General features: G+C 46.3%; 1 long non-coding RNA gene across 1 annotated transcript in view; it reads right to left on the bottom strand.

The window, feature by feature from the left end:
* Positions 1-16,164, bottom strand: part of LOC128651969 (uncharacterized) — a 43,066-nt gene extending 26,902 nt beyond the window's left edge. Inside the window, exon 1 of the long non-coding RNA XR_008401233.1 lies at positions 16,043-16,164. This is a non-coding gene — a long non-coding RNA (uncharacterized LOC128651969). The remainder of the gene's footprint in view (positions 1-16,042) is intronic.
* Positions 16,165-16,527: the final 363 nt, after the last annotated feature.

Raw genomic sequence — 16,527 nt, 5'->3', positions numbered from 1 at the left:
TGTCTCCAGTGGCCCCTTGTATTAAAACAACTCACCATTAATAAACCTAGTTCTACATTGTATGTTAAAGCACAATTTACAATGTACCTCTTTCCATATATTTCTTATATGACACATAGTGTGTACAGTGCTACACTATACATGCTTACTTATACTTATGCCGGAAGTTGCGTCACTTCCGGTTGCACCGGAACTCTACCATCGGGACGTCACTTCCGTGACAAATGTTTACAATATCACAGGTGCAATGCGTTGTCAGTGTTTACATAACAAGTAAGCCTAAACCATAGGATCGGCAGCAGGGTTACATCTCTTAATCCACGTTTATAATTCTTACAAGAGGGGGTTTAGTGCATGTCTATATATATATAAATCATTCTTTGTTACGGATAGTAATCAATATGTCACATTAACACCCATCATTATAGCAATTTTATTGGCAACGGTGCATACCTTGTAATACCATTTCACTGTCATGTGTTAGAGTCACCTATAAGGGTGGGGAACTCAATACTGGTCTAGGGGTACCGTGGCGATAGCACACATTATCTCTAATCCGCGCCATCACCCATACCTCAGACAATGACTGGTGTCAAAGGCGAGAGGAACACCCCCAGTCAGTCCCCATCCACAACCATCCAGTACCCTATCCTAAGAGTGAAACATTACAAGGATATATTATGTTAATGCACCAAAATCAGGCACAGAGTTCAGTCCCTTAGGATTTATGGTATCCAGCCTCAACATCCATTCCACCTCCCTTTTGAGAAGCAGCTTATTTCTGTCTCCACTTCGTGATAGTTTAGGGATATGATCAATGAGAATCACTTTGATTGAAGATACAGGATGTTTGGCCACCAACCAGTGGCGTGCCACCGGTTGGTCGGATTCTCCTTTCTTTATGGCCTGCCTTATAGCCATTCGATGGTTGGCCATTCTTTCTCTGATCGTCCCCTGAGTCTTCCCAACGTAGTGCAAACCACATGGCATATCAACATATAGACAACGTGGGTAGTGGTGCACGTTATGGAGTGATTGATGGTCTACTTCCACATATACACATATATACATATATATATATATATATATATATATATATACACACACACATATATATATATATACATATATATATATATATACACACATATAAATATATATACAGTATATATATATATATATATGTATATATATATATATATATATATATATCAGTAAGGCAGAAGGAGCTAAGGTCTGTTAATTCATGGTTAAAAACATGGTGTAAAAATGAGGGGTTTGACTTTTTAGAGCACTGGGCTGACTTTTCACTTGGGTATAATTTGTACAGTAAGGATGGATTGCATCTAAATGACATGGGTGCAGGTGTGTTGGGGGAAAGGATGGTAGCAAGTTTAGAGAATCTTTTAAACTAGGCAAAGGAGAGGAGGGTCAGTTAGAACACAATAGAAGGAAGAGATGACTTAAAGGGTCATGAAACCCACATTTTTTCCTTTATGATTCAGAAAGAGAATGCATTTTTAAACATCTTTCTAATTTACTTCTATTATCTAATTTGTTTTATTCTCTTGATATTTTTAGCTGAAAAGCATATCTAGATATGCTCAGCAGCTGCTGATTGGTTGCTGCACATGGAAGCCTCATGTGATTGGCTCACCCATGTGCATTTCTTTTTCTTCAAATAATGATATCTAAAAAATAAAGCAAAATAAATAATAGAAGTAAATTGTAATGTTGTTTAAATGTGTATGTTCTATCTGAATCATGAAAGAAAGATTTTGGGTTTAGTGGCCCTTTAAGAAATGTCACATTAGAAAGTATGGAGGAAAGCACACCAAGTATCAGCAGAAAGCACATGAAAATTAAATGTATGACAACAAATGCAAGAAGCATGACGGGTAAAATGGGGGAGCTGGCGCTCTTAGTTGCAGAAGAGGACTATGATGTTATCAGTATAACTGAAACTTGGTGGGATGATTCACATGACTGGGCAGTTAACTTAGAGGGGTATACTTTATTTAGAAGGGACAGAAATAATAAAAGGGGTGGAGGAATCTGCATGTATATTAAACCTAACCTTAACCTACAATAAGGGATGATATTTCTGATACAGGCGACAATGTAGAGACCCTGTGGGTGGAAATAAAGAGTGGGGGGAAAAATCCTAAAAAAATATTACTAGGAACATGCTACAAGCCCCCCAACATTAGTGACCTGGATGAAACTCAACTACTAATACAAATAGGTAAGGCTGCTAATAGCAGTGCTGTAATTATGGGAGATTTTAACTACCCTGATATAAACTGGGCCAATGAAACTAGTAATTCAGCTAAGGGGGATAGATTTATTAATGTTCTCAGGGATAACTTCTTGTCACAATTAATAGAGGAGACAACTAGGAGTAACGCTATATTGGATTTAGTGCTAACAAATAATACAGATATAATATCAAACATAGAAGTCAAAGAACATTTGGGTAACAGTGATCATAACATGGTCACATTTGAAATTTCCTTTCATAAGCAGTGTCTTAAAGGTTTAACCAAGACTTTTAATTTTAAGAAAGCAAAATTCAATGATTTAAGTAAATCAATAAATAACATAAATTGGGACAAAGTATTCTCTAATAAAAATACAGAGGATAAATGGATAACATTTAAAACTTTGTTAAATAAATATACATATCAACAAATACCATATGGTTGTAAAAATAAAAATAAAAAATCCAAGCCAATGTGGCTGAATATAAATGTGTTAATAGAAATTAGGAAAAAACGTAGGGCATTTAAATTATTCGAAGAAAATAGTACAGACTCAAAATTCCATATTTATAAGGAATGTAACAAAGCATGCAAAAAAGCAATCAAATTAGCCAAAATTGAAAATGAAAAATTAATTGCAAAGGATTCTAAATCTCACCCTAAAAGATTCTTTAAGTACATAAATAGCAAAAAATCTAAGAAAGACAATATAGGTACATTAAAATGCGGGGAGGGTAGCATGATTAACAGTGACAGGGAGAAGGCTGAGATACTAACCCAGTTTTTTTCTTCAGTATACACAAGAGAGGAACCATTGGATTATACTTTGGAACAAAATAGAACATGCCAGCCCATACCATTAATTGGGTTATGTATAGAGGATATCAGGAACAAATTGGATAATATTAAGGTAAATAAAACTCCAGGTCCAGATGGAATACACCTAGGGGTGTTGAGGGAACTTAGCACTGTTATAGACAAACCTCTACTCTTAATTTTTCAAGACTCATTATCCTCAGGCATGGTACCCAAGGATTGGCGTAAAGCTGATGTGGTGCCACTCTTCAAAAAGGGAAGTAGATATGATCCAGGAAGCTATAGACCAGTTAGTCTGACATCAATAGTGGGGAAGATATTTGAAGGGATTATAAGGGATTATATTGATGAGCATATTCGTGTAAACAAGATTATGAGTTCTAATCAGCATGGTTTTATGAGAAATAGATCATGTCAAACTAATCTAATTAGATTCTATGAGGAAGTAAGTAAAATATAGATAAAGGGGAATTAGTTGATGTGATATACTTAGATTTTGCAAAGGCGTTTGATACAGTGCCACATGAGAGATTAATGCACAAAATTAAGGGACTGGGAATAGCTGAAAATGTTAGTTTGTGGATAAATAACTGGATTAAAGAAAGGGAGCAACGAGTAGTAGTAAATGCATCATACTCAGATTGGACAAAGGTAATCAGTGGAGTACCCCAGGGATCAGTGCTGGGCCCTATTCTTTTTAATATTTTTATAAATGACTTGGAGCTAGGATTAAATAGCGACATCTCTATTTTTGCAGTTGATACTAAGTTAAGTAAGGTCATTAGGTCAGAGCAGGACAGTGACATGCACTCATAGGAGGCAGGTGAGGCAGTGCCTCCCCTGGCCAATGTGGGTATTACAGCATTTTTTTATTAAAAAAATAAAAATAAATCTTTTTTTTTTCCCCATTTTTTTTCCCATCTCAAAAGGTTACCCCCCACCCCTCCACCAAATTCATAATTTTATTGAAATTTATTTTATTTATTGTTTAAAAAAACGTTATATTAAGTAATTACAATTACATTCATATTGCACAAGGAAGTAGAGGCTAGCTATACTTCCATTGTGCAATATGAATGTAATTGTAATACTGTATTGTATGGGCCGCAAGAGACTTCCACCCAGTGTGGAATAAGAGCCAATGCTGCAGTCTCTCTTGCGCCCATACTGTTCCCACCGGAGGCTTGTATCTTCAAGCCTCCGGGAGCCCTCAGCCCTGCCTGCCCGCCCCTCAGCCAATCAGAGTCTCTGAGTATGTCTGAGTGACTGAGTCTCTCAGTCTCTGGGCTGGCTGAGTTGCTGGGCGCGAAATTGAGGCGGCAGGTGCGTCAGGCGCAGCGCACTGGTCAGGCTCAGGTGTTGTGTCACTTGCGCCGTCAGTGAGTGTTCGTCGGCATCAAGAAGAACAGTCATCAGGAGGATCATTCAGGAGGTGTCTGCAAGTTTGTCGTGTCCTAGAGTGAAGTGAGTTGACGGCGTGAGCCTGATGTGACCCCGTGTGTTACTAACTGTCAGAGTGTCTGTCTACTACTGAGTCTACTGATAACAAGGTAGGTGGTGGTGCCTGGTGGACTTCACTGGACTGATGACGATGGTCGGTCAGAGACTGAGAGTGTTGTGACGCACAGTGACAGACAGTATGATGATCGCATCACACACAGACCAGAGTGACACAACATAATTTGAGACTGACTGACTCTGTCTGAGACTAACTGTATGTACTCCTGTATATTAATGTATTTATTTATATTTATTACGGTACTGGCCCTGCCGCCCTGCCCCTGGCCCTGTATGTCCCACAGTCCCAGTGTGAGACTGTGAGTGTCACAGTCTGTCAGTGATATTAGAAGATCATGGATGTTTGTGACTAGTGTGCTGCTTTCCTCAACCACCATAACATAACAACAATAATACTGTCTCTCCCCCCTCCCCTGTGTCTCCCCCCCCCCTGTGTCTCCCCCTGTGTCTCTCCCCTCCTCCCCTGTTTCTCTCCCCCATTCCCCTGTGTCTCCCCCCTCCCTGTGTCTCTCCCACCCTCCCCTGTGTCTCCCCCCTCCCCTGTGTCTCCCCCCTCCCTTGTCTCTCTCTCCCCCCATCCCTTGTCTCTCTCTCCCCGTCCCTTGTCTCTCTCTCTCCCCCTCCCTTATCTCTCTCTCCCCCCTCTGTCTCTCTCTCCCCTCTGTCTCTCTCTCCCCCCTCTGTCTCTCTCTCCTCTGTCTCTCTCTCCTCTGTCTCTCTCTCCCCTCTGTCTCTCTCTCCTGTGTCTCTCTCTCTCCCTCCCCCTGTGTCTCTCCCTCTCTCCCTCCCCCTCTGTCTCTTCCTCTCTCCCTCCCCCTGTGTTTCTCTCTGGCTCTCTCTCCCCTCTCACTCCCTCTCTCCTCTCTCTCCCTCTCTCTCCCCTCTGTCTCCCTCTCTCTCCCCTCTGTCTCTCTCTCTCCCCTCTATCTCTCCCTCTCCCCTCTGTCTCCCACTCTCTCCCCTCTGTCTCCCTCTCTCTCCCCTCTGTCTCCCTCTCTCTCCCCTCTGTCTCTCTCTCCCCTCTGTCTGTCTCTCTCTCTCTATCCCTCCCCCTCTGTCTCCTATCCCTCCCCCTCTGTCTCCTATCCCTCCCCCTCTGTCTCCTATCCCTCCCCCTCTGTCTCTGTATCCCTCTCCCTCTCTTTATCCCCTCTGTCTCTCTCTATCCCCTCTGTCTCTCTCTCTCTCTCCCCCCTCTGTCTCTCCCCCCCTCTGTCTCTCTCTCTCCTCTTTCTCTCCCTTTCTCCCTCTCCCTCTGTCTCTCTCTCTCCCCCTGTCTCTCTCTCTCTCTATCCCTCCCCTTCTGTCTCCTATCCCTCCCCCTCTGTCTCTTTATCCCTATCCTTCTGTCTCTCCCCCCTCCCTGTGTCTCTCCCTCCTCCCCTGTGTCTCCCCCCTCCCTTGTCTCTCTCTCTCCCCCTCCCTTGTCTCTCCCTCCCCCTCCCTTGTCTCTCTCTCTCCCTCCCTTGTCTCTCTCTCCCCCTCTGTCTCTCTCTCTCCACTCTGTCTCTCTCTCATATGTCTCTTTCTCCTCTGTCTCTCTCTCCCCTCTGTCTCTCTCTCCTGTGTGTCTCTCTCTCTCCCTCCCCCCCCCTCTGTCTCTCCCTCTCTCTCTCCCCCTGTGTGTCTCTCTGTCTCTCTCTCTGTCTCTCCCCTCTATCTCCCTCTCTCTCCCCTCTGTCTCACTCTCTCTCCCCTCTGTCTCTCTCTCTCCCCTCTATCTCTCCCTCTCCCCTCTGTCTCACTCTCTCTCCCCTCTGTCTCCCTCTCTCTCCCCTCTGTCTCTCTCTCTCCCTCTCTCTCCCCTCTGTCTCTCTTTCCCCTCTGTCTGTCTCTCTCTCTCTCTATCCCCCCCTCTGTCTCCTATCCCTCCCCCTCTGTCTCCTATCCCTCCCCCTCTGTCTCCTATCCCTCCCCCTCTGTCTCTTTATCCCTCTCCCTCTCTTTATCCCCTCTGTCTCTCTCTATCCCCTCTGTCTCTCTCTTTCCCCCCCTCTGTCTCTCCCTCTCTCTCCCCTCTGTCTCTCCCTTTCTCCCTCTCCCTCTGTCTCTCTCTCTCCCCTCTGTCTCTCTCTCTCTCTCTCTCTCTCTCTCTATCCCTCCCCCTCTGTCTCTTTATCCCTATCCTTCTGTCTCTCTATATCTCTCCCTCTGTCTCTCTATCCCTCTCCCTCTGTCTCTCTCTATCCCCTCTGTCTCTCTCTATCCCCTCTGTCTCTCTCTCTCTATCCCCTTTGTCTCTCTCTCTCCTCTGTCGCTCTCTCTCCCTCCCTCCCTCCCTCCCTCTCTGTCTCTCCCCCCCCCCTCTGTCTCTCTCTCCCCCTCTCTCCCCCTCTGTCTCTCTCTCTCTCCCCTCTGTCTCTCTCTCTTCCCTCTGTCTCTCTCCCCTCTGTCTCTCTCTCTTCCCTCTGTCTCTCTATCTCCCCTCTGTCTCTCTCCCCTCTGTCTCTCTCTCCCCTCTATCTCTCTCTCTCCCCCCCTCTGTCTCTCTCTTTCTCCCCTCTGTCTCTCTCTCTCTCCCCTCTGTCTCTCTCTCTCTCTATCCCTCCCCCTCTGTCTCCTATCTCTTCCCCTCTATCTCTCTATCCATCTCCCTCTGTCTCTCTATCCCTCTCCCTCTGTCTCTCTCTATCTCCTCTGTCTCTCTCTATCCCCTCTGTCTGTCTCTCTCTCTCTCTCTCTATCCCCTCTCTCTCTTCCTCTGTCTCTCTCTCCCCTCTGTCTCTCTTTCCCCTCTGTCTGTCTCTCTCTCTCTATACCTCCCCCTCTGTCTCCTATCCCTCCCCCTCTGTCTCCTATCCCTCCCCCTCTGTCTCTTTATCCCTCTCCCTCTCTTTATCCCCTCTGTCTCTCTCTATCCCCTCTGTCTCTCTCTCTCTTTCCCCCCTCTGTCTCTCCCCCCTCTGTCTCTCCCTCTCTCTCCCCTCTGTCTCTCCCTTTCTCCCTCTCCCTCTGTCTCTCTCACCCCTCTGTCTCTCTCTCTCTCTATATATCCCTCCCCCTCTGTCTCCTATCCCTCCCCCTCTGTCTCTTTATCCCTATCCTTCTGTATCTCTATCTCTCTCCCTCTGTCTCTCTATCTCTCTTCCTCTGTCTCTATCCCCTCTGTCTCTCTCTATCCCCTCTGCCTCTCTCTCTATCCCCTCTGTCTCTATCTCTCTCCTCTGTCCCTCTCTCTCTCCCTCCCTCCCCCTCTGTCTCTCTCCCCCCTCTGTCTCTCTCTCCCCTCTGTGTCTCTCTCTCTCCCCCCTCTGTCTCTCTCTCTTCCCTCTGTCTCTCTCCCCTCTGTCTCTCTCTCTCTCCCCTCTGTCTCTCTATCTCCCCTCTGTCTCTCTATCTCCCCTCTGTCTCTCTCTCTCCCCTCTGTCTCTCTCTCTCCCCCTCTGTCTCTCTCCCCTCTGTCTCTCTCTCCCCTCTGTCTCTCTCTCCCCTCTGTCTCTCTCTCCCTCCCCTCTGTCTCTCCCTTTCTCCCTCTCCCTCTGTCTCTCTCCCCTCTGTCTCTCTCTCTCTCTATCCCTCCCCCTCTGTCTCCTATCCCTCCCCCTCTGTCTCTTTATCCCTATCCTTCTGTCTCTCTATCCCTCTCCCTCTGTCTCTCTATCCCTCTCCCTCTGTCTCTCTATCCCTCTCCCTCTGTCTCTCTCTATCCCCTCTGTCTCTCTCTATCCCCTCTGTCTCTGTCTCTATCCCCCCTCTCTCTCTCTCTCTCTCTCTCTCTCCCCCCTATGTCGCTCTCTCCCTCCCTCCCCCTCTGTCTCTCTCCCCCTGGTCTCTCTCTCCCCCTCTCTCCCCTCTGTCTCTCTCTCTCCCATCTGTCTCTCTCTCTCCCCTCTGTCTCTCTCTCTCTCCCTTCTGTCTCTCTCTCTACCCTCTGTCTCTCTCTCTCTCTCCCTTCTGCCTCTCTCTCTCTCCCCTCTGTCTCTCTCTCTCTGCCCTCTGTTTCTCTCCCCTCTGTCTCTCGCTCTCCCCCCTCTGTCTCTCTCTCTCTCCCCTTCTGTCTCTCTCTCTCTCCCTTCTGTCTCTCTCTCTCTCCCCTCTGTCTCTCTCTCCCCTCTGTCTCTCTCCCCTCTGTCTCTCTCTCTCTCCCCTCTGTCTCTCTCTCTCCCCTCTGTCTCTTTCTCTCCCCTCTGTCTCTCTATATCCCCTCTGCCTCTCTCTCTCCCCTCTGTCTCTCTCCCCTCTGTCTCTCTCTCTCTCTCTCTCTCTCTCTCTCTCCCCTCTGTCTCTCTCTCTCCCCTCTGTCTCTCTCTCCCCCCTCTGTCTCTCTCTCCCCTCTGTCTCTCTCTCTCTATCCCCTCTGTCTCTCTCTCTATCCCCTCTGTCTCTCTCTCTCTATCCCCTCTGTCTCTCTCTATCCCTCTCCCTCTTTCTCTCTATCCCTCTCCCTCTGTCTCTCTCTATCCCCTCTGTCTCTCTCTATCCCCTTTGTTTCTCTCTCTATCCCCTCTGTCTGTCTCTCTCTCTCTCTGCCCTCTGTCTCTCTCTCTCCCCTCTGTCTCTCTCTCTCCCTTCTGTCTCTCTCTCTCTCCCTTCTGTCTCTCTCTCTCCCCTCTGTCCCTCTCTCCCCTCTGTCTCTATCTCTCCCCTCTGTCTCTATCTCTCTCTCCCTTCTGTCTCTCTCTCTCTCCCCTCTGTCTCTCTCTATCCCCACTGTCTCTCTCTATCCCCTCTGTCTCTCTCTCTATCCCCTCTGTCTCTCTCTATCCCCTCTGTCTCTCTCTCTCTCTCTATCCCCTCTGTCTCTCTATCCCCTCTGTCTCTCTCTCTATCCCCTCTGTCTCTCTCTCTCTCTCTCTCTCTCTCTCTCTGCCCTCTGTCTCTCTCTCTCCCCTCTGTCTCTCTCTCTCTATCCCCTCTATCTCTCTCTCTCCCCCCTCTCTCTCTCTCTATACCTCTCCCTCTGTCTCACTATCCCTCTCCCTCTCTCTATCCCTCTCCCTCTCTCTCTCCCCTCTGTCTCTCTCTCTATCCCCTCTGTCTCTCTCTCTCTCTCTCTCTGCCCTCTGTCTCTCTCTCTCCCCTCTGTCTCTCTCTCTCTCTCTCCCTTCTGTCTCTCTCTCTCCCTTCTGTCTCTCTCTCTCCCCTCTGTCTCTCTCTCTCTCTCTCCCCTCTGTCTCTCTCTCTCCCCTCTGTCTCTCTCCCTCTCTTCTCTGTCTCTCTCTCTCTTCTCTGTCTCTCTCTCTCTCTCCCCTCTGTCGCTCTCTCTCCCCTCTGTCTCTCTCTCTCCCCTCTGTCTCTCTCCCCTCTGCCTCTCTCTCTCTCCCCTCTGTCTCTCTCTCTCTCCCCTCTGTCTCTCTCTCTCTCCCCTCTGTCTCTCTATCCCCTCTGTCTCTCTATCTCTCTCTCCCCTCTGTCTCTCTCTCCCCCTCTCTCCCCTCTGTCTCTCTCTCCCCTCTCTCTCTCTCTCTCTCTCTCTCTCTCTCTTTCTCTCTCTCCCCTCTGTCTCTCTCTCTCCCTTCTGTCTCTCTCTCCCTTCTGTCTCTCTCTCCCCTCTGTCTCTCTCTCTCTCTCTCTCTCCCATCTGTCTTTCTCCCTCTCTCCCCTTTGTCTCTCTCTCTCTCCCCTCTGTCTCTCTCTCCCCTCTGTCTCTCTCTCTCCCTTCTGTCTCTCTTTCTCTCTCCCTTCTGTCTCTCTCCCCTCTGTCTCTGTCTCTCTCCCCTCTGTCTCTCTCCCCTCTGTCTCTCTATCTCCCATCTGTCTCTCTCTCTCCCCTCTGTCTCTCTCCCCTCTGTCTCTCTCCCCTCTGTCTCTCTCTCTCTCTCCCCCCCTCTGTCTCTCTCTCTCTCCCCTCTGTCTCTCTCTCTCCCCTCTGTCTCTCTCTCTCTATCCCCTCTGTCTTTCTCTCTCTATCCCCTCTGTCTCTCTCTCTATCCCCTCTGTCTCTCTCTCTCTATCCACTCTGTCTCTCTCTATCCCTCTCCCTCTGTCTCTCTCTATCCCTCTCCCTCTGTCTCTCTCTATCCCTCTCCCTCTGTCTCTCTCTCCCCTCTGTCTCTCACTTCTGTCTCTCTTTCTCTCTCTCTCCCTTCTGTCTCTCTCCCCTCTGTCTCTCTCCCCCTCTGTCTCTCTCTCTCCCTTCTGTCTCTCTTTCTCTCTCTCTCCCTTCTGTCTCTCTCCCCTCTGTCTCTGTCTCTCTCCCCTCTGTCTCTCTCTCTCTCTCTCTCTCCCCTCTGTCTCTCTCTCCCCTCTGTCTCTCTCTCTCCTTTCTGTCTATCTTTCTCTCTCTCTCCCTTCTGTCTCTCTCCCCTCTGTCTCTGTCTCTCTCCCCTCTGTCTCTTTCTCTCCCCTCTGTCTCTCTCTCTCCCCTCTGTCTCTCTCTCTCCCCTCTCTCTCTCTCTCTCCCCTCTGTCTCTCTCTCTATCCCCTCTGTCTCTCTCTCTCTCTCCCCTCTGTCTCTCTCTCTATCCCCTCTGTCTCTCTCTCTATCCCCTCTGTCTCTCTCTCTATCCCCTCTGTCTCTCTCTCTCTCTATCCCCTCTGTCTCTCTCTATCCCTCTCCCTCTGTCTCTCTATCCCTCTCTCTCTGTCTCTCTCTATCCCTTCTGTCTCTCTCTATCCCCTCTGTTTCTCTCTCTATCCCCTATGTCTCTCTCTCTCTCTCTCTCTCTCTCTCTCTCTCTGCCCTCTGTCTCTCTCTCTCCCCTCTGTCTCTCTCTCTCCCTTCTGTCTCTCTCTCTCCCTTCTGTCTCTCTCCCCTCTGTCTCTCTTTCTCTCCCCTCTGTCTCTCTCTCTCCCCTCTGTCTCTTTCTCTCTCTCCCTTCTGTCTCTCTCTCCCCTCTGTCTCTCTCTCTCTCCCCTCTGTCTCTCTCTATCCCCTCTGTCTCTCTCTCCCCTCTGTCTCTCTCTCTATCCCCTCTGTCTCTCTCTCTATCCCCTCTGTCTCTCTCTCTATCCCCTCTATATATATCTCTCCCCCTCTCTCTCTCTATCCCTCTCCCTCTGTATCTCTATCCCTCTCCCTCTGTCTCTCTCTATCCCCTCTGTCTCTCTCTATCCCCTCTGTCTCTCTCTCTCTCCCCTCTGTCTCTCTCTCTCCCTTCTGTCTCTCTCTCTCTCCCTTCTGTCTCTCTCTCTCTCCCCTCTGTCTCTCTCTCTCTCTCCCCTGTCTCTCTCTCTCTCTCTCTCTCTCCCCTCTGTCTCTCTCTCTCTCTCCCCTCTGTCTCTCTCTCTCCCCTCTGTCTCTCTCTCTCCCCTATGTCTCTCTCTATCCCCTGTCTCTCTCCCCCCTCTGTCTCTCTCTCTCCCCTCTGTCTCTCTCTCTCTCCCTTCTGTCTCTCTCTCCCCCCCTCTGTCTCTCTCTATCCCCTCTGTCTCTCTCTCTATACCCTCTGTCTCTCTCTCTCTCTATCCCCTCTGTCTCTCTCTCTCTCCCTCTGTCTCTCTATCCCTCTCTCTCTGTCTCTCTCTATCCCTTCTGTCTCTCTCTATCCCCTCCCTCTGTATCTCTATCCCTCTCCCTCTGTCTCTCTCTATCCCCTCTGTCTCTCTCTATCCCCTCTGTCTCTCTCTCTCTCCCCTCTGTCTCTCTCTCTCCCTTCTGTCTCTCTCTCTCTCCCTTCTGTCTCTCTCTCTCTCCCCTCTGTCTCTCTCTCTCTCTCCCCTCTGTCTCTCTCTCTCCCTTCTGTCTCTCTCTCCCCCCTCTGTCTCTCTCTCTCCCCTCTGTCTCTCTCTCCCCTCTGTCTCTCTCTCTCCCCTCTTTCTCTTTATTTTTTGTAACAGATTTTTTTATTTTGTGTAAGTACATTTTTTTAGGGGGATAATAGTTAGCACTTGCGGTGGGTTAAAGGCGGCATATGGGTTAACAGTTATTGTTAGTGTGCAATCATGGGGTACTTCAGTTTAGAGGTATTAGGAGTAGCGATTAGGCAGACGGCAGTAATATTCCAGTAATCATTTACTATACATCGCCAATATGGTCGGCGATATTGGGTGTTGCTTAAGCCAGTATCACGACCAATGGTGTTTATTGTAAATGCCTTTCAGCAATGTGGCTATGTCGAGAGCTTGGAATATTCTGATAAGCTCGCTCAACATAACGGTGGATCACTTGGAATATTGTGCCGCATTAGAGGGAACAATTGGAAATATAAATTTGATTACTTATCTCGCCTACAATCTAACTTACCTCTCACTGGGAGGGTAATTTCTTCTGCTGGCTATGTTTAAACAGCTTTTAGAAATTTTCAATATAGGTAGGGATACGACAGGCAAACTCAGCAAATGCTGATATAAAGTTAAAGGAGCTATTTGTAAAAAAATTAATACACTCCAGCAGATAAAATTGATTATTGAGAACAAATTTAAGGGGAGAAAAATTTAGGGTAAACTGTCCCTTTAATCATGCATAAAAACATAAACCATGCAAGGCTGGTTAGACTAAATAGTTGATAAATATAGAAATATATTAGTTAGTGTTTGCCCTGAAACGTGATACACAATATGATGGAGATGGTTCCAAGATTGAATGTGTTCAAAAGGTCACAAGGAAGTTCAAATGTTATCTGAATCTACTTGATGTAATTTGATTTAACACTTTTTTTGGAACTTGTGGGGAGACCGCAAGAGGAAAACACTGCCTGCTAAAGGGATCACTTCTAGTACCAGAACTCTCACATTTGAAGGTCAGTCCTAAAAATACACACTAACAGGCCCATTTATCAAGCTCCGTATGGAGCTTGAAGGGCCGTGTTTCTGGCGAGTCTTCAGACTCGCCAGAAACACAACTTATGAAGCAGCGGTCAAAAGACCGCTGCTCCATAACCCTGTCCGCCTGCTCTGAACAGGCGGACAGGAATCGCCAGACATCAACCCGATCGAATACGATCGGGTTGATTGACAGCTCCCTGCTGGCGGCCGATTGGCCGCGAGTCAGCAGGGGGCGGCGTTGCACCAGCAGCTCTTGTGAGCTGCTGGTGCAATGTTAAATGCGGAGAGCGTATTGCTCTCCGCATTTAGCGAGGTCTTGCGGACCTGATCCGCAGTGTCGGATCAGGTCCGCAAGACCTTTGATAAATGGGCCTGTAAGTCTCTAGAGGTAAACAAACCGATGGCTATAGCGGCTAATAGATATAAAAGCAATGCATTTTACTATAAAATTAAAGGGACACTCAATCAAAATTAAACTTTCATGATTCAGATAGAGCATGCCATTTTAAACAACTTTCCGATTTACTTCCATTAACAAAATGTGCACAGTCTTTTTATGTTTAAACATTTTGAGTCACCAGCTCCTACTGAGCATGTGCAAGAATAAGTGTGTATGCATTTGTGAATGACTGATGGCTGTCGCATGGTACGTGTATGCATTTGTGATTGGCTGATGGCTGTCACATGGTAGAGTGGGAGTGGAAAAAGACATAACTTTTAAAATTGTCAGAAAAAAAAATCTACTGCTCATTTTAAGTTCAGACTAAGTGCCATTGCATTGTCTTGTTATCTTGCATTTGTTGATTATGGAAATCTACTGTGTTGACTGGTCCTTTAAATAAATGATATATTGATATACAATTGATATATTAGATTTAAAGGAAAATTAAACCAATTTATTTTCATTCATGATTCAGAAAAAACATGTAATTTTAAACAACTTTCCAATGTACTCCTATTATCTAATTTGCTTAATTCCCTTTAAATCCTTTTTTGGAAAGCAAATTTAAATATGTTCATTAGCTGCTGATTGGTGGCTGCACATAGATGCCTTGTGTTATTGGCTCACCCATGTGCATTGATATTTTTTCAACAAAGGATACCTAAAGAATGAAGCAGATTTGATGTTGTTTAAAATTGTATTTTATGAAAGAAAAATGTTGGGTTTCATTTCTATTTTCATTTCTATTTTATTTGCTTTGACAGGGATTTTATATCTGCACCAGATGCAACCGTGCTAATTTTATTCTTCAAGGTGAAATTCTGCATTCCAGAGAGCTGTATTACCTTCTACTGGAAGCAGCTCACAAGAGCTTTCAGATTCTACCCCTTTCCTTATAGAGTTCCATGAGCCCCACAAACAGACCAGTACAGTTTACAAGGATAGAAACCATGGCTTGGTACTTAAAGCAATACAAAGTAAAAGTTGTCATTTTAAAATGTTTTCTTTTTTCAATATATATTCCTGTACTGAAGAAAAATAATCTACTTTTATTATTATTATATTAGACTTCAGGAAGCTTATTGCTCTAAAGCAGTAGCTGTGCTGTGGGAGCTGCCCTATCAGCCCTATCAGCCCATGAGCAATAACAAGTGAGGCATGCAAAATGCATTTCATAACACTTTTAGCAGGGATACTAAATCCATTTTTTTTTCATGATTCAGATAGAGTATGCAATTTTAAGCAACTTTCTAATTTACTCCTGTTATCAATTTGTCTTTGTTCTATTGTTATCTTTATTTGAAAAGCAAGAATGTAAGCTTAGGAACCGGCCCATTTTTTGGTGCAGCACCTAGGTTGCTCTTGCTGATTGGTGGCTAAATGTAGCCACCAGTGTGTTTGCACATGTTCAACAACTCACCTTGAGTTACCTTCAGTATAACCTAGGTTCCATAAAGGCAGCACAGATTAACAGGCCCATTTATCAAGCTTCCGTACAGAGCTTGAAGGGCCGTGTTGCTGGCGAGTCTTCAGACTCGCCAGAAACACAACTTATGAAGCAGCGGTCACAAAGACCGCTGCTCCATAACCCTGTCCGCCTGCTCTGAGCAGGCGGACAGGAATCGCCGGAAATCAACCCGATCGAATACGATCGGGTTGATTGACACCTCCCTGCTGGCGGCCGATTGGCCGCGAGTCAGCAGGGGGCGGCGTTGCACCAGCAGCTCTTGTGAGCTGCTGGTGCAATGTTAAATGCGGAGAGCGTATTGCTCTCCGCATTTAGCGAGGTCTTACGGAACCTGATCCGCAGTGTCGGATCAGGTCCGCAAGCCCTTTGATAAATGGGCCTGTATGTGTTAATTATCCCTTTAACAATTACATTTTCTTCAGTTCTATGAATCTGGCTTGGGTCATCATGTATGCTTAATAGGAGGGTAGATTAAGTCATAATTCTGTCATAGGAAGAGAACACTTAGATACAGTAAAATGTTTTTTTGTTATTTTTTTAACATAATACCACTTCAGCTCAACACACTTCTGCAAACAATATTACAGAATTGTAAGGCCTTAAAAAAAAGCCTGTCCAGCCACAAGCATTTTGTCATCACTTGAAATATGTGTTCCTCCTTAGTGAGTTGTCAAAGATGGAACCGTTAATACTGGGGTCAAGGGCTGGGGGCAGAACCAGCAAATCGAATCCAGCCTCAGCAATAGCAGGCAAAAAATAACTTGTATGTGGGAGCATTGTCTTGGGTGCAACAGCACTTTCTGATTTAATCTTGCCATGTATTCTCTCTAATTATTTTGTGCAATTACCAATCATGTTAGTGTAGTAGTTACTGGTTATGGTTTCTCTAACCTGCAGGTAGTCAATCATCAAAATTCCCTCTGCATCCCAAAACAGATGACATAGCCTTGGCAGCACTTGCTTAGACACAACATATGTGGAAGGAGTCCCAACAGGATATTTTGCTTCTACTGCTTGGATTGTGCTTTTATTTCAGAATTCAAGTGATGCATCCATTACTCATGCGTAGTGATAAATTGCCTATAGAAATCAGGATACCTCTGAATTCTTGTCAGATATTTGTGTGAACTAACCATCTGCTGTCTCTTCTGGTCTGCAGTCAATAGTCAGGGTACCCACTGTTCTTACAATTTTCTCAAGTCCGAAATACTCAAAAAAAAATGACTTACTGTTGCTTATGACAGCACTGTGAGCTCTATTTTGCATAATTTAAATCTTCAGCCAGCCATCACCATATCATGAATTTTATTCTTGGTTTCTTAAGTAGCAAATGATGTGAAGATGCCGGCCGTTCTGATCACTCAACAAGACTCTCT

The sequence above is a fragment of the Bombina bombina genome, chromosome 3 (assembly GCF_027579735.1).
Source record: "Bombina bombina isolate aBomBom1 chromosome 3, aBomBom1.pri, whole genome shotgun sequence".
NCBI lineage: Eukaryota > Metazoa > Chordata > Amphibia > Anura > Bombinatoridae > Bombina > Bombina bombina.
This window is presented reverse-complemented; position numbering and strand designations above follow the sequence as displayed.